The sequence below is a fragment of the Numida meleagris genome, chromosome 9 (assembly GCF_002078875.1).
Source record: "Numida meleagris isolate 19003 breed g44 Domestic line chromosome 9, NumMel1.0, whole genome shotgun sequence".
NCBI lineage: Eukaryota > Metazoa > Chordata > Aves > Galliformes > Numididae > Numida > Numida meleagris.
In genome coordinates, this window is record NC_034417.1 from 19,329,075 (window position 1) to 19,346,877 (window position 17,803).

The following is a 17,803-nucleotide window of genomic DNA, read 5'->3' on the forward strand; positions in this document are numbered from 1 at the left end:
TCTGGCACAGAGAGCAAAGCAGGGCTAAGGAGGGACTGTGTTAATGTCTGGGTGACGAAGTTTGGATGGGAAAGCCCAGAGCTACACCTGTAAACCGCCGTGCTTGGGGCCAGGATCTGAGCTCGCCACGTGTCCCCTTGGGGATGGCACTGCGGGGTCCCACAGCACCTGGGATGGGGACCAAGAGCACCCTCCCCATGTGCTTCTGCACCACTGCCATCACCCAGCACTGGGGACAGCAGAGACAGAAGGGTTGGGTTGTCCACCCTCCAAGCCAGAGCACGTGGTTTACTGAACACCAGCTTTGGCTACTGTTTCCAGCTGTTTGGGAGCAACCCCCTCTCCAGAGCCAGGAGCAGCTCAGGGCTGAGCCCTGTGACATGTTTTGGGCTGACAAACGCAGGGCACAAGGCCAGCACAGACCCAGCTCTGCTCTCAGGCAAGCCCACCACCAGGGATGGGCACCAGTGCTGGCATTGGTGTTCCAGAGCTGGGAATGGGGTACCAGTGCTGAGGATTTGGTACCATCACCAGGGTTGGGGCAGCAGTGCTGGGGATGAGGTATCAGTGCTGGGATGGGGTACCAGTGCTGGGGGCACGGCTTCAAGCAGCCCCACGTTCCCATGGCAGCCAGCTCACCCCAGCCTCTCCCTTTGGGAAGGGACCACCCCAGCCCTCCAGAGCTCAGCACTGTGTGCAGCGAGGAGCTGGGCAGCAGGAGGGAGCTCAGCTCAGCAGCCACACGGATCCCCCACCCGCTGCCATCGCCCCGTAGGGCTGGCAGCAATAAATCCTGCCCGCCGCAGGCAGTGCCATGCCCCCTCATTTTCCATGAGATCCGCACGCAACGCTCCGGCTCCAAACATCTCCTCTTGATTTCACTGGGAAGGAATGCTGTGAACTTCGGTTTAAAGAAACCAATTTATTTCACGCAATTTCTCCTCCTCGTAGAAGCGGCTCTGTATTCCAAGACGTGATTTTCCAAAATAAAAGCAGCCGTTAACCATTGGAGCGGAGCAATCCGCCTCCGCCTCGCTTTCCCTATTGCTGCGTTACAGAACTTTGCCTAAAAATGGAAAGGGGCACCTTTAAAACTTTAATACCACGTAAATGTTCCAGTCTCGCTGCTGCACCAGATCGTTCAGCAAAGTAGCTAATTAAAAAATGGCTGCTGTGATGACAGACTAGATTAATAGTTTTTGAAGAGCAGCCAGTGCACCAACTGCTCCTGTAGCCATGCTGAAAGCTAATAATGTAGAAAATTCTGCCAATTCTTTTAATTCATGAATATTTAAGCCTGTGAAAAATCTGTCAGATTATAGCACTTTTCTGGTGATTTTCTGCTTAAGTACATTTATGGGCAAATGCCAGTTGCTCAAGAAACTTCAGTGGAACGCGGAGACTTTTATTGTCTGCGTCTCCAGAGCCCTTTTCCTCCTCCCGTCGCCTTCCAGCCGGCGCCAGGACCGGGGATGGCTGCGGGCACAGTGTGCCCACTTGTGCCACTGGGATCCTGTGCAGGGACGCCCCATGTGCATAGCAAAACGTATCTACTTTTGTAGGAGCATAAATCCTGAGTTTTCCAGCTAGGATCGCTCCCAGAGCTCCTCAGGGGACGTGCCCAGCTCAGGCAGATCGCGGCATTCCCAGCCTCGTGGGAGCAGGCAGCTCCTCGGCTCACTCCTCATCCATAGCACTGCCAGGTGCCTCGTCTTACAGGTACCAAAGAAATGAAAATAAACACAGCGGGTGGGAGCCTCATGGTGCCAAAGGCCAGTGCTTCCCACGAGGGGTTTCTACACAGCCATCCTCCAGCCCACTGCAGCAGGGATGCTCTTTTCCATGAAACCATGAGCACCACGGTGGGTTTTGTCTCATGCTCCCAGCAGAACGGATGGGATGGTTGGTAAGGGGCTGCAGAGCTGCGGCCCTCACAGTACCCACAGCCCGGGGATGCTCTGCGCCTTGAGTCCTGGCATCCCCACGTCCCTGCTGAACTGCTGCTCAGCTGCGCCCTTGTGCAGGAGGACCTCATTCCACAACGCTTTGGAATGCACCAAGTGGTTCTGTGACTTTGAAACAAAAAAGAGGAAACTCCAGCAGAACTCAGAACATACGCAGAGCTGAAAGCAGCCTCTCATCCCTACGCAGCTGTTACGGTGGGGAAGAGAAAACCCGCCCTGGAGCCGTGTGCTGGGAAGGTTCAGGTTTTTAAACTTCATCACCATGGCTCCTGCATGCTGCCAGGTCACATTGGCCCCTTGGAACGTTACATAACACCGCCGTGTAATGAAGCACTTACAGGATTTGCACGCTGTTTGTCTCACGGTTGGGAATGGCTCCCCTAAAGCTCTCAGGTTTGGCACATCGGCTCCTCACACCCAGGCATGGTGCACACCTGGGCTGTGCCAGCACCATGCGGGGCACAGAGCAGGACCAGCCCCGAGCAGAGGCTGTGGGCAGAAAGTTGGGGGCCCAGTGGGTTTGGGGCCGCCCCATTGTGAGCGGAGCAGCAGCTAAATTTCCCCTTTCTCTCCTCACCACCTTCAGCCACTCACAATGTCACTCCGGCTGAGCAAGAAGCAATTATGATTTAATTACCCCGATGCTCTTCAGCAGAATTTTTGGAATAATAATAGCGGCTTTTGTAGCGCCTCATTTATCCTTCTCCTCTTCACCTGCATTGGTTCTGTACGGGGTTGCTGCTGCCCAGCCACAGCCACGTGGTCACTTCATCCCCATGCCCACACGGCGCAGGGAGGGCGCGACGAGTGCCGCTAATTCATAAATATTTAACACCCAGCTCTGCTGCCTCCTGATAGCTTTTTTCCAGAGTTTCTATTCTCATCCGTATTCCACCCCCTTCCCCTCCCTGACGGCCCTCCTCGTTTTTATCCCTTCCTTCTCGCCGGGCACTAATCCAAGTGCTGAGATGACTGTTTCACTTCCCCGCTGTCATCAGTTGTTTTTATCTTATCTGGGCCGTGGATGCCAGTCAGCAACCCGTTGCGGTCTTTCCAGTTGAGTCCTGACCTCCGCAATCAGCCTCAAGATGTCCTGTAACGAGCAGATACGGTTACTCAACTTGTCCATCAGCACTTCTGGAGGGGGAAAAAAAAAAAGTACAAACCAGCAAACGCCGGCAACGAGGCAGGGCTGCAGGCTGCGGTGGGGCTGGGCTGCTCCCTGCGTGCAGGTGTGCCCGCTCCAGGCGCTCACGTTGGCTCTGCATGGCACAGAGAAGCCTCTGCAAACCGGGCGAGCTTTAGGGCTGCTTGTCCTCCCGCCCTGTGGAGTGCCAGGAGGATGTGCTATGGGGCTGGGGTCTGTGCTCCATGGGGGTCACGCTCACCCCAGTGCCCCTGGGCAGAGCCCAGCACCTGGGGGCTGCGTGCTCCGTGCCCCTGGTGCTGTCCTGCACACGCAGGTGCCCGTGTGCGCTTGGCTCTGGTGATCAGGGCAGGGAGAAAAACTCACCCCAGCAAACAGAAGGATGCACTTCCCCCGCGGTGCCATGCAGCCCTGACCCAGGCAGTGAAGGAGCAGCGCGCACAGAGCCGTGCACAGCCCACCGCTCTGTAGCGCCGTCTCCTCCCTACCCGCTCCCAAATGCCTTTTGTACATCACCTGTTGGACATCCACCCACTCTGAAAAGGGCCGCTTTGTTTTCTTCCAGCGTGGGACCAGATCTGGGGACCAAAGATTGGTTTTCCACAGCTGTCCTGGCCAGACAGCCCGGCACAATTAAAGCATGCGCTGCTCAGAACAGGAGCAGTGCTGCAGGCGGGGAGGCCGTGCACGAGGCGAGCAGTGACCGGGTGATGTGCTCCTCCAAAGGGCCACATCCTGAACCCAGCGCTGCCCAACGCACCTCTGGCATCCCAGAGTGCAGCAGGTCCACCTGTCCATTTCATGACACCATGGAGGGCAAAGCAAGGCCAGCGTGGAACCAGACCCACTTTTATAGGCTTATCACCCAGTGTAAAAACGTCCTGTAGGGTTTACCTGACATGCGTCCTATCAGCGTGCTCCAGCTCCGAAGTAAAAGGGCTTTTTGTTACAGCAGATTGGAGGGGGTGTGGGGAAGGAGAAGGGATGGATCCGGGTCTGCCAGCAGCTCTGGGTGCTTTTGCATCGACGTCTCTATTTTCTAAGGGAGGATTTAAGACCTCGTTGTGTACGAGCAACCGAGACAGAAGAAACTCGAACGGGGAGAACCGTAAAAGGTTGTACTGAAAAATGCTATTAGTCTGCATGAAATAAGATTCTTCCTGGAAACATGACACTGAACATCGAAGGGAGGGGGAGGAAAAGCTGTAAAATGGCTGCAGAAAAAGGGTTACAAATTAAATATGATAAAAGAATCCTTTTGAATGAGATCTTAATTTAACCTCAACATCATGACCATATATTTCAGGAAATTAATCCCTTGGCCTACAATAAATCCCAAGGACGGTACGACCACTTATGGTTCAGCAATGAGCCATTACTTCGGGCTGCAGATCCTGCAAAGCCATCAGGCCATTACTGAGGAATGTGCAGAATGACCCGGCTCTGCATGGTGCCCACGCAGCTCCAATCACTGCGGCGTCTGCCTGCGAGCCAGCCTGGGCCCGGAGTCACATTTGCACATTGATGGAGCATTGGGAGCCGTCCATGGATCCCTGCACCCCAGCACTGCTCTGACACCATGTGCTGTGCTGCTCAGTGCAGACCAACCATGGACAGAAGCACAAGAGCAAACGCCGACGCCTCACAGAGCCCTCCCTGCTCCGCCACGCGCTGCCAGCTTGGCACCCTGCTCTTCCACATATGCCCCAAAAATGAGGAGAGGAACTTCTAATGAGTAGAGACTGTAACCTTGCACTGAGAGCAAACATATGCCACCGCCGCTCCCTTGGCAGCAGCGCTTGGAGTGGGTTGCTGGCGCTTGGAGTGGTTGCAGCCACTTTGGGGCTCTTGATAAGGAACAGACAGAGCAGGTGAGGAGTGGTGAAGCTTTGTGAGCGCCGGTAGCTGCTGGCAGAGCCTGCTGCAGCCCTGCTTCGTGTCAGAGGTGGCAGGATGTGTGAGCAGCTCGATTCCTCCTGGGGGAATGTCCCTGTGCGCTGATGGGATATTGAGGAGTGCTCTGGGGGGTAAAAGGCAGTGCTCCCCGCTGACCCCATGCACAGCCCTTCTCCAGGCCGTGCGAGGCAGCAGAAGTGAGAAAGTGTCTGTTGGGATGGGCAGCCCCGAGCACTGTCAGCCCAGAGCAGTTCAAGCTGGGAAATGCCTTTTTGACATGAGTGAAGTTCCCTACTGAGACATTTTGACAATGGCGTTCAAGTTTATAGCACAAAAAAGAAAAGCCAACCCCAACAAGTCCAAGAGCACCCTGGGAAGCCCTGCCTCCGGGGGGAAAAAAAAAAGCCAGAAGTGTGATTTCTGCTGGGGAACCATGAACAGCGGGGCAGGATCCCCAGCTCTGTGCCCCACACCAACCCAGCAGAGGGGACCCCCAGCAGCCAACCCCAGCAGCACCATCCCTATGGCAGCGGTGGGACCGCGGCACCACGGGAGGTTCCCACCTGCAACCATCGCGTGCAGTGGGAGGAGGAGCGGGCTGGGAACGAGGGGTGCTCTGCTTTCTCATCAGCCACCGAAGTTCTCGTTTGCTGCACGGCGCCGTTCCCAGGCCGCTTGCGCGGTTGGTGCTGCAGCGGATGCTGTGGTTTGCTCGTCTGAAATAAATTGCGCAACAAACTCAGCCCAGCGCTGAGCAGCATTAGCTACAGCAAAGCAGCTCTAATAGTGCTGGTCCTGTGCGTCCCGCTGGGGGACTTTCAATTGACAGAGTTACAAGAGATGAAATATTCAGTAGGATTAAGAATTTGGAGGAGGTGGAAATCAAAGTGAAAAAGAAAACAAGTAAAAACAGCTTAATCTAGCCTTCTAGCACTAATTGTCATTGGGATTCAGGCTAAAACAAACACAACAAAACAAGCTGCCAATTCGAAAGAGGAAGGAAGAGGGTGAACACGATTCCCACTGCATCGAAAGCAACCTTTTATCTCTCCTCCACCGCAGACAGCGGCACGTGGGGTGTGAGGGCCATGCCTGGGACAGCCCCAGCCACACGAGGGGGATCAAAACCTCTCAGTGCTGGGCAGGGCTTTAGCCAAGGGGCCAGCACCCACAGCACAGGGGCTCCAATGCAACATTGCCCCAGCGTGACATTGCTCCCATGCAACATTGCCCCAAAGCAACAAAGCAATATTACCCCATTGTAACATTGACCCAACATGATATTGCCCCAAAGCAACACTGACCCGACATGATATTGCCCCAATGCCACAGTGCCCCAAAGTGACATTGCTCCCATGCAACATTGACCCAACAGGATATTGTCCCAACGCAACATTGACTCGACATGATATTGCTCCCATGCAACATTGCCCCAGTGCGACATTGACCCAACAGGATATTGTCCCAATGCAACATTGACCCGACATAATATTGCCCCAATGCAACATAGACCCAGCAGGATACTGCCCCAAGGCAACACTGACCCAATGCAACACTGCCCCAGTGTGACATTGCCCCGAACTGACCTTGCTTCCATGCAACATTGCCCCAATGCAACATTGACCCAACACAACAGTGCCCTCTGCCCCGCGCAGGAGGAGCCGTGCAGCTCACTGCCCACACGCTGCAGGCGAAGGCACCAGCGAGGCAGATTAGCTTACAGCCGAAGCGGAGTTATCCAACACTGCAATTTAAGTTGACAATTACATGGTAACCGACTTGCACACAAAGAGAGGCTCTGGAAGTATTCCCAGAACGCAGAAGTCTGACAGTATCCACCCAATTTGTTGCAACAACAAAGAATACTGGAATATGTCCTTTCATTTGGCAGAGTACTGTTTTATTTTTTTAGGCTAGGTGGAGAAATTTAGCCTGCTATTTAAGGAGCTTGTTGTGCCTTGAGAGTGACAAGCCAAGAGTTTCACTAGAAAGCCAAACTCAAACACAAATTGCATCCTGCCACCCGTGAGACTCAATTGCATTGAGGGAAGAAATTTGCAGGGCCTCATCTGCTGTTGGGGTCTGCCTTTCCAGCCCCACAGAGACACAGCTGGGGCCTTTCATCGCTCCCTTATCCATTCCCCCCTCTTTGCACAAAGGAAAAGGACACATTTCAGCAGGCATTTGGATGGGCTTCATTTTCTTTCAGCATTCTCCCCATGCCAAAGCCATATCGTTTGCAGGCGTTTGTGCCCACAAAAACTAAAAAGGGAGATTTTGCATGTTAGAAGATGATATTTGCAGGCTACAAAGACAAAGCATTTAGAGAAACCTATGGCCCCAGTGGGGAAAAGCCCAAGGAACCCTGAAAGCAGGAGATGGAAGCGTATCCCGGTGGAACAGGAGGTGAACACTGGGCTTGCCCGTGTTGCCCAGCCCTTGGCCCCTCCCAGCACCCGTGTCAGAAGGTCAGAGGCAGAGCCATCTCTGAGGACTCTTTTTTTCTTGTGGCCTCACTTCTGGTGGAAATTAGTCAGCTTTCCAAAGCACAAACCTCAAGCCATAGCCACACTTCTGAACCAGCTCATCACTGTCACCCTTCCACAAACCACTTCCTTCCCAATTACCGGCAGTCGCCCCGGTGCGATGAAGGGGATGGAGCCCTGCACGGGGCCATGGGAGGGGCTCAGGGAGCTCCTGTGGCATGTGGGCATGGAGCAAGCTAGGAAAAAAACAGCAGTGAAGATGTAAGGTGGTGATGGGGCACAGCTGTGGCGGGGAAGGAGGGGCAGCCAGGGACATGATGGGGCACGGGGAGTTTGGTCGCACCTGTGACAAGCACAGACCCTGCTCCTGCTTCATCAGCAGGCAGGGCACAAGCTCACTTCTGCCTGCATGGGCAACATTGACCCCCAGATGAGGAGCGGGCTTTCTGAGGGGAGAAATTGGGCTTCTGTGGGCTGCCAGAGCCAGCTGGGCACAGCCAGAGAGGTCCACACCCCAAGCATATGCAATGGATGCCGAGGGTAGCACTGTCCTGTCTCCACTGCCCTCACTTAGCTGCCAGCCTGGGTCCCAGTCCTGGATTTTCCCCCATCAGCTCAGCTCCTGCACAGACACCAGTGGTGTTTCACAACAACCCCCCCCCCCCCAGGCTGCAGGGCAGCACCGCTCCATGGGGTTCTGCTGTGGTTTGCAAGCTTGCTGCCACTGCCTCAACACCTTCCCCTGCCGCCCCTGCACTCCAGCTCTGCAAAACCTTCCTGCCTGCCACCAGCCAAGCAAAACGCAGAACAGCCTTCACAGAAAGAGAGGAGGGAAAATGAGCTGCTTTCACCCCAAAACAACCACGTTTCACCCTCAGACCCATGAGGACACAGGCAGCGCCTGCAGCCATGGCACCGACAGAGCAGCTCCCGCGCACTGGACGCACAGAGCTGCAGGGCAGCGTTTGTTCATTTCACGGGCAGCATTTATTCATTTCAGCACCAGGCAGCAGCGGGGCCCCAGGCACAATCCCAGGGTGCAGGGCCATGTTTGTACTGAGACGAGTTCTCAAATGACTCACCAGAAACCAGCCCTGCTCCGGTGAGGCCTCCAGCAGCCGCAGACTGGGTCCCCTCCCACGCTGCGGTCCCCACGTCCCGGGGAAGTGGGACTGGCATCCCCACCTCCACCCCCATCCGATCTCCAAACCCATCCACAACCCCAACTCCATCCCCTTCCCCATCCCCTCACACCAGAGGACTCCCATCTGCAGCCGTGGTGGGGCAGGAGCAGAACCTGCTCTCCCTGCTGGAGCAGCTCCAGCACAACAGCTTCCACTCCTTGTGCAGAGCAGCGCGGCCCCCCAGGCCAGCACCAGGCCACAGAGCTTTGTTTTCTTTAGAGAGAACCTTGGTTTGAAGGGGGAAAAAAAAAAAGTCCCCATCAAAAAAAAAAAAGAAGAAAAAAAAAAAGAAAAGGAAAAGAAACCACGGCCACATCCTGCCTTAAACTGCCGCTCGTGATGCGCGATGTGCCGACGCGGCTGCACGGGGAGCAGCGCTGGGGGTGGCAGTTCTCCTCCGCTCGCCAAGTAACACTTCAGCTCTGAGTCAATCGGCCGAAGCCGCAAATCCATTTGCTTATGAGCACGAAACCACAGCGACCCGCGGCGCTCCTCGGGGCCACGTGCGCCAGCACCTGCTGCGCCGAGCTGGGACAGAGGGGCCGCGTCCGCTCCACGCGCAGCACTACCAGCAGCACGCAGCTGGGCAAAGCGGTGCCCCCTCCCAGCACCCCCGCTTTGCAGGGTGGGACGGGCTCCATCGCAGGCGGTGCCAGGGCAGGGGCTGCCATGCTCCCAGGCTCCGCTTCCCACTGGTGCGGGGCCGGGTGGGCGCAGCAGCGGGCAACCCTTCCTGCACGCGGGTGTTGAAAGCCGGTGCTTTTCCCCTGTGGGTTACTATGCACTCGATGTGGGTGGCTCGTGACTCACCAGCTCTGTTTCGGAGCGCTACAGGTGCTGCTGGCATGGGGAAAGGCAGCGGCTGGGTGCTGGGAGATGGGGAGAAAACCCTGAGTGATTGGAGGCCCCGCAGGACACTGAGCCCGGCTCCCCACGGCTCCCAGCTGCCCCCATGCAGCCCCCAGCATTCCCCGTGGGAGGGGGCTCTGGGCTCACACACAGCACTGCTTCGCTGCCAGCTGGGGCTGCACTCTGCAATTAGGGGGAGGAAAACAATGACACAGGGGGAGAATGTGCGAGAGAAACAGCCCAGTTCTTCTGGGGGGTGGTGCCATCTGCACAGTGGAAATGCCCTCTCGGGAGCTTTGGTGGGTTCTGAATTGTTTTACTGTGGCACTTCCTCACCAGGGGAAAACCTGCACCAGTAGCAAAGCCACATCCTAATGCTCAGCTGTGAGCTCAGTGTGAACAGGGATGCCAGCGCTCAGCTGGGAACAGGGATGCTCCGTGCCCGTGTCCGTTGTTCCACAGCGTGGGCACTGGGAGCCACAGGCCTCCATCTGGAGGCAGGGCCGGGTGACAAAGCAGTGACAACATACTGAGAGAACCCCCAGTGCATGCAGCCATGGCACAGCACACACCAACAAAGCGGCTCCAGGCCCCTCCTCGGGGCTGCCAGCTCTGCACAGCAGCGAGCAAACCTGGCTCCATGATGAGCCTGCACCTCCAGCACAGCAGCACCCACCAGCCCCTTCCTTTGAGTTTTCGTGCTGCAGCCAGCAGCACCCCCCCCCCCCCCCCCGCGTTAACCTTTCCGGCTCTGTCATTAAAGCAACCCAACAGTTTATACATTTTTTTTTCCTCCCTTCCCTCTCCTGCGTGGTTCTCGCTGTAATCTGCCCTGAATATTTAACGTGGAATCCCTCGTGAGAGCGAGGAGTGTTTTTATGGGCATTAGAGGCAAACTCTCGCAAAGCAGAAGTGGTAATGAGTACCCCTGAGTACCCTCTCCGTTTCACAACTGCCTGTGTTTAAAAACGAGCAGGAATTGGGCAAGTGGTGCTCACGGGGGAGCGCGGCAGCCGCTGGCTCCCAGCAATGCGCTGTGCTCCCACAGCCCGGCGCGGGCGAGCACCGCTTGTTTATTCCAATTGAACCCGACACCAGAAGCGCTCCGGACCAACCAGATGAGCTCGTGTGTCCTGCTTCATATCCAGCTCGGATTAACGGCATCTCTTTAATTTCTGGTGGCCTGTGCAGGGGCTGGTAGCGGTGTCCCAGCAGCTCTGTGGCTGTGTGCACGCATTCCCCCCCGTGACCGCCGTCACCGCGTGGCACAGAGCAGCTCTCATCCCAATTACACGGGACGAGCTTGCAGGAAGCTTCTCATCGCCCGCGCGCTTCTTCATGCCCCGCGCTCTGGTTTAACACAGCAGGCACGCTCCCTCTCCTTTTCAAAGAGAAAATATTCCTTTTCATTTCCAGGGCCCTCTCCATCATAACCCAGAGCAAACACTGCACAGAGCTGCACGGGGATGGAGCGTCGCACTGAGCAGCGCTGGGAGCTCTGCAGGGCTCAGCTCTGCTGCGGTGGTTGGGCACCGGGGGCTCATCCACAGCCACGACGTGGGGCAGAGGCAGCCCCACGGTGCTCAGCGGTGCAGAGCTGAGTGCTGCAGGGAGCAGCAGCCGCACCAAGGCACAGGCTGTGATTAGTTCAGCAAGGCTTCGCGGGTTGATTAACGCCGTCCGGCAGAGCCGGAGGGCTCCCTGCGCCCCAATATCCCATGCAATTTCCCCTTCCTTCGCCTCAGGGGGAGCCCGTACACAACCCCTCAGCCATGCAGCAGCCCCAACAACAGCCGTGTTATCCGCGCAGTCCCAGACAGCCGCTGCACAGCCGCTGTTTGCAGCCTGGTGGGTTGTGTGGCTACCGGCGGGTGCTGGGGGCTCAAAGCTGGGAACGGCTGCACCCAGGGCTGCAGGTGGGCTCTGAGAGCAGCCCCAGCCTGCAGAAACCCAGGGAACAGCTTCGGGTCCCCTGAGCTCGCTGCCATCCCCGCCCGCTGCGCTGCAGCGGGATCAGAGCACGCTATTAAAATAATGTCATGTTACCTATCAATAATAAATGACCAGAATAAATTCGCTGCTCTGTGCTTAATAACGTGACCGGATTTCCATTTAAATATCTGCTCCTCTCTCTGAGAGCCTCTAAGATGAATGCAGTGCCACATTTGCAGAGAGCCCGGGAGGAACTGCCTGTGTTTTACTGGGAAAGAGCTTTTCTGCTTCCGCAGGGCCAAACTGCAGCAGAGAGAGGAAGAGGAGCCTGGGACCATGAAATAAGCCCAACATCAGTGATGTGCTCCTGTGTGGGTGCAGCCTGAGCACCTCCACCCGCAGCTCTGTCAGCTCCATGCACTGCTGCAGAACCCAGCTGTCATGGCTGACAGCACCACAGATTTTCATGCCAGGGATGGCTTTGTCCAACAGAAATGCAGCAGAACAGCAATGACACCGGTCCTGGGATGCTCCCATGTCACAAAGGGCAGTCTCAGAGCCCCCAGAACAAAGGATGGAATCAAGCCACCTGCTCCCATTTGACTGCCTGTAGGGAACCTCACCATTCCCGAGCCCATGCTGTCCTTGGGGATGCACTGCTCTCTCCTGGGTGTGTTCCAGCTCAGAGGGCTCTGGCCTCTGTGCTAAAGGTGCTGCAGGCCCAAGAGGAGGGGAGAGTGCCCTTGGAGAGTGATGGAGGAGGGTTCCCACAGAAGGAGGCATCTCACAGCCACAGAATTTTCAGCATTTCTGCATTTGCAGCAGCTTCTTATTGCAGCACTCATATAAAGGCAACGCAAAAGGGAGAGCAGTGCAGAGGAGGATGCAGAGCCATGAGAAACTCCTCCTCCCAGGAGCTAAAGAAATGGGGCAGGTGCTTTGAATCTCAGTGTCACCCACACAGCTGCAGTGCATCACCCCAAGGATAACACCAAGCAACTAATGGGTTCACCTTTGGTGGTGCTTGCTTCTGGCTGATGGAGACCTGCATTTAGGAGCAACTTACGCTGTTTGCTATGTGTGTGAGGGCAGAACAACCCCAGAGGCAGCACACACCAGGGCAGCCAACAGCACCCCTGCCCTGCACCCCCTCTGTGTGCACTCCCTGCACTGCAGCCCATGCAGATTGCAGCCCAGCAGCCCGCTGAGTGCATTGTCTTTTGCTTTTCAAACGCGTCAAAGCAGACTGCTTCCCTCCCATGGCTCTCAGATGTGGTTGCCTTGTTTTAGCCCAAACTTCCCAAATACAAAGTTTCAACTTGAAGCAGACGTTGACCACAGAAAGCTTCCCCCCCCCGCTCCCATCCCCCCCGCCCCGAGCAAAATGCAAAGCTAGAAGCAACAACAAAAAACGGATTTAATAAAGGGTAATATTCATTATCCTTGTGTGCCGAGCTCTGAAGCGAAACCACCTTGTTGGGGTGGACATTCTCCAGCAGATCCTGTGCTGCTGACCAAGCACAAGAAGACCAAGCACATTTTCCCCTCGTGTGGGCACAGCCACTTTGCCATCCCCCCATCGTCACCTCCACTGCGAGCAGAGTTTTAATTTGAAGCGGTCCTCAACACCTTCGAGCTCTTTGTTCTTCAAATCTAGAAAGTAATTAAAGCTGGCTGTGGAAAGTTTTCAGATTCCTTTTCTGCTTTTATTGGAAACCATGAGAGAAATACCACGGAGCACAAAAATACAACTCAGCTGCTCAGCAATGTAACCGTGAGGAAGGAGCTGCGCACCACGCAGTGCAAGACCTGTGCTAAATGACCAGCAACCGGCCTGTTTTGCATGGCACAGCCCTAATGCTCACTGCCCCAAGCAGTGCCAAGAGCCCATTGGAGGCACCGGGACAGGGGACACCCCCAGCTCCCAACAAGATGTCACCCAATGGCAGCGCAAGAGGTGAGGAGTGCTCAGCCCAACACCGGACAGGCTTACAGGGAGCTTCTGCTGGGGTGACCGGGAGACGTGTGTGTCTGGGAGATACTCTGTGTCCAGGAGACATCACTGTATTCAGGAGACACAATGCCCAGGAGAAACTATGTGTCCAGGAGACATCATGTACTCAAGAGCCTTCATGTGCCCAGGAGAAACCATGTATCCAGGAGATACCATGTGTCCAGGAGACAATCACACCCAGGAGAAACAATGTACCCAGGAGAAACGATGTGTCCAGGAGACATCAAGTGTTCAGGAGATGCTGTGCTACCAGGAGATACTGCATGCCCAGGAGACACCATGTGTCCAAGAGCCACCAAGTCACAGCCAGCCCCAGGCACACAGCAGCCCAGGGGCAGTACATTTCCCCCGTGTTAACTCACCTGAAGGGCTGGGCAAATGCGTGCCAAGAAAGAAAATATCTGTATCAATCAAGAAATCCGGCCTGTGAATAACGTATCAATCAGCATCGCTTCTTTTGGGCTCAATGAGCACTGTGTGAAGTGCTTAGAAAAACACAACTCACCTCCAGAGTTATTGTGAAAATCCACAGCGATTTGTTTTTAATAGATATCAAGTGCCCTGATGAAGAGCATCAGGAATAAAGCCTTAAAAACATTCATCTGTCTCTCTTTCTAAAGAGTAAGCTGATTTATCGTGCTTTAAGCCTAAGGAATCATTCAGAGCGCTCTCCCTGTCTCTCCCATTGGGAGGGATGAGATGTCATCTATGTGCAGCACCGAATCCATCGCACTTCTGGGACGGCCACTCAGCCCCGTGCGTCCCTGTGTGCAGAGCTGGATGTCACCACGGCCCCAGTGGCACCGGGTACAGAGCCCATTAGAGACTCAGCCTTTGCATGGCATCTCCCAGCTTGCAACGAGGCCTGCTGCAACAAGGTGTGCTGCAATGAGGCACGTAAACAGCTGCATGCTGCTGCGTCCTGCAGGGAGGGGTGCAGGGAGCATGCTGTGACCCTGCCAGCACATTGCTTCTGCTCGCTGCAGCGGACCAGCACTTCTGCTACCTGCGTGCATCCTGTCCCCTGAGTGCCAAAGAGCGGTCACATTGTGCATCAACCTGCGAGTCAGCTGGATGTGCACCTCTCCCAGTGAGCTTCTTGCTTCCCTCAGCAAAGGTGCAGGTGATTTGCATCGGGTACAGCACCATTGCACGAGGCTGCAGCGGTGCACGAAGCAGCACCCGTGGGCTGCAGCGGGGACGGACCCGGAGCAGCAAGAGGAGGCCACCAGGGAGAAAAGTGATCTGCACACACAATTAACAGCTGCTTTTGCGAGCACCTGCTCAGCTTAATGAGATGGGACTGTCCCAACAGCCGCAGAGCTGCAGGGGATGGAGTCAGCCCCAGCCATGGGGAGCACGCAGCAGCCGGGAGGTGCGGGCGTGGTGGAGGCGGCAGCCATGGAGAACTCATTAACCACCCAGATGTACCCTGAGCATCCAGTGCTGAAGTTTAATTTAATTGCAGAGAAAGCAATAAACCTTTCTGGCCTCGTAATGCAGGCACTCAGTTCTCATTACAGTTAGCCTCACGTTGTCCGTGTGAAAAGCAAGAAGGAAAAGCAGCAAGGAGCAGAGATGGCTGTGGGCCATGGCTAATGAGAGCCTGCAGTGCCCTGCCCTCATGCCCCAGCCAGGGGCTTGCAGCAGCTCCCATTGCTGGGTGCAAGGGGTGAGCAGCCTGGGTGTGTGCCACTTGCTGCAGGAAGCTGCTTTGTGACCCCACACTGCAGGAACTGAGACCCCCATGGTGCAAATTCAGATGTAGGCTGAGGCTGTGTATCAACATCACAGAGAGTTTGTAATTAAAGGCCAAATAATTTGGGAAGCACTGAAGTTAAGGTGGTGCAGAGGTGACTTAACAGCAAGGATGTCAACTTCTTACAGGGCCACAGGGCAACCAGAACAAACACAGCCAGCCCCGGAGCAGGGCACAGCGATGCTCGGCGCTGAGCAGGAGCAGAGCAGCCAAACCTGGGTGTCAGAGAGCAGCAAAAGGCCCCGAGCACTGCAAGAAACATTGCTGCTCCTCACTCCCCAGCACCCAGCATGAGACTAAAGGCAAGGAGAGATGTTACTCACTCCTGAGCTCATGGGTGTAGGCAGGGCTGAGACTGCTGAGCAGTTCCCAGGTGCTGCTCCTGGAGAAACGAGGCCAGCACCCCTTGTTACCTTCAGGCCATTGGAACAAACAACTGCAAGCATGCTCCAGCACTGAGCCCATTGCCAGGACAGGGCATGGGGAGAGCCCTGGGACCCCCTGTTCCTCTGCCATCCCCTGGGAGGCTCACTAAGCATCCCCTGCTGCTGTCTGCAGGGCAGGGCAATACACAGCCTCACGCTGGTGCCCAGGAGCCCCTTCCTGGCACAGCTTGTAGGTGCTGTGCCCAGCTTGGGGGGAAGGAGCAGAGCTTTGCACCCCAAGGGGAGGTCTGCTGCACAGAGCTGCATCGTGCTGCACCATGCTGAGTGCAGCTCAGCGCAGCACACCAGGACACCAAGCACCCAGCACTGGGCTCCTGAAAATCACCTTTATTAACCTCACCTGTGATCCTCAAGGCATTGGACAGCAAGCAGCACGTGTCTGCGTGCGCACAGAGGGGCTGTGTTTCAGGGCAGCAATGTGGATTCTTGCCCTCTCCCTCCCCCTTGCCCTCCCTCCCACCCCAGCAGCACCCGGTGCCAACGCAGATGCCAAACCTGTGCAAAACGCACGCTGAATTCTGGGGAATTAGGAAATTTCCATTTCAATTCAAATACAAATTAAACTCAAAGTTGTCATCAAAGAAAAGAAGAAGATGAGGATCAAAGTGATGCAACACTCTGGGAAAGGAAAAGATTAAAGAAAGTAAATTGAACAAGATTTTAAAGAGATATTAAAAGGTGTTAATGCAAGCTAATGCGGCTAATGAAGAGAAAGGGAGGCTATTCAATTAACATGTGCAGCAAGGAGAGGAGAGCTTTCCACACCTCCGCTAGAACATCAAAGGGTGGATGCTACCTCTTATTAAAAGGGAACATAGAATATTTAAAAGGAAGAAAAGATTAAAATAGATTCCAGATAATTATGTCTACCTCCATAATAGCAACAGTTTATCATTATATTCCAAAAACAAATCTAATAATACGTGCCACATACCGCGGTCAGAAACATTCTTTGAAGTGTTGCAGAAAAGCAGCAATTAACCCGAAGCTCAGACGGGTCTGTGGGCTGCCTGGGTGCTGGAGCCGCAGCTCTGCGCTGCTCTGAGGCTGCTCCACTCCAACCCAGCACCTGCCCCGCTCGCCTGCTCCAGCTCTGCCCAGAAAGACACGGGGGGACCCCAGCAGAGCACAGGGATGAGCCAAGAGCCCTTTAATTGCCCCACAGGGCTCGGGTGCAGCCGGGATGCTCGGTGCACAGCCCGGTGCTTCGCACACTGGGGGTCTGTGTGCTCGGGAGGTGTCTGCTTGGGTTTAGGTGATGATTAAAGGTAATTCTGGTGTCTGCAAATGCCTCTAACTAAATAATGATGAGTACAATAGAATCACCTTGGCTCTGCTGGATGTGATGCAGACAGATGCTCTTTACCGGCAGGGACCGCTTGTGCAGCAGTGTGCTGGTGCAGGGGTTGTACTGTCACAAAGCAAAAGGAGAAACAGAAGTGGAAAACCTGTGCCCTGGGAAGTGCCTGCGCCCAGCATGGGTGCAGCCAGGTCAAGGCTGGAAAACACAGCTGGGAATTCTTCTGCACGCAGTGTTTGCTAGCTAGCTCCAAACGGGAATCTCCCTGAGAGGCCACAAGTGCAGCAGATCGCTGCTCACAGCGCCCAAAGCGATGCTGTGCCCGAGTCCCTTGTCCCCATGCCATCCCTCGGTGCTCCATAGCATTTCCTGTGCCCTGCCAGGGCAGGCTGGACAGAGGGCTCGGCTCTGCCTGTAGCAACTGGGGACATCCCCAGGGCTGGGCCCCCTCCTGCTTTCCCAGCTCTGCAATGACTGCAGCCCATCCCTGCAGCACCACGCTGGAGATGCTCACAAGGCAGAAGCAAACAGCAAAGCTTGTTGAAAGTTGTTTTCTTTCTGGTTAAGGGGGGGGGGGGAAAGAAAAAGGAAAAAAAAAAAAAAAAAGCAGACACTGTGCTAACCCCCGGGCAAGATGTCTGAGGATTAGCATCGATGTATTTTTAATTTCCTCCGAGGGGCTGAGCACCGCCCCTGGCTCCAGGAGCCGCCGGCTGCTGCTCGCATGGCCCTGGGCATGGAGGAGCCTGCAGCACCCGCTCCGGGATCTGGGTGCTGGGAGACCCGGGCCAACTGCTTCTGCTGCTGCTGGAGCTGCTGCTCGGTG

At 55.5% G+C, this 17,803-nt stretch overlaps 1 long non-coding RNA gene across 1 annotated transcript; it reads right to left on the reverse strand.

Moving 5' to 3' along the window:
- Nucleotides 2,972-8,931, reverse strand: LOC110403593. Its single transcript, XR_002441751.1, has 2 exons — nucleotides 3,131-8,931; nucleotides 2,972-3,057 (listed from the first exon to the last, which is right to left on the reverse strand). It is a non-coding gene; the product is annotated as an uncharacterized LOC110403593 (long non-coding RNA).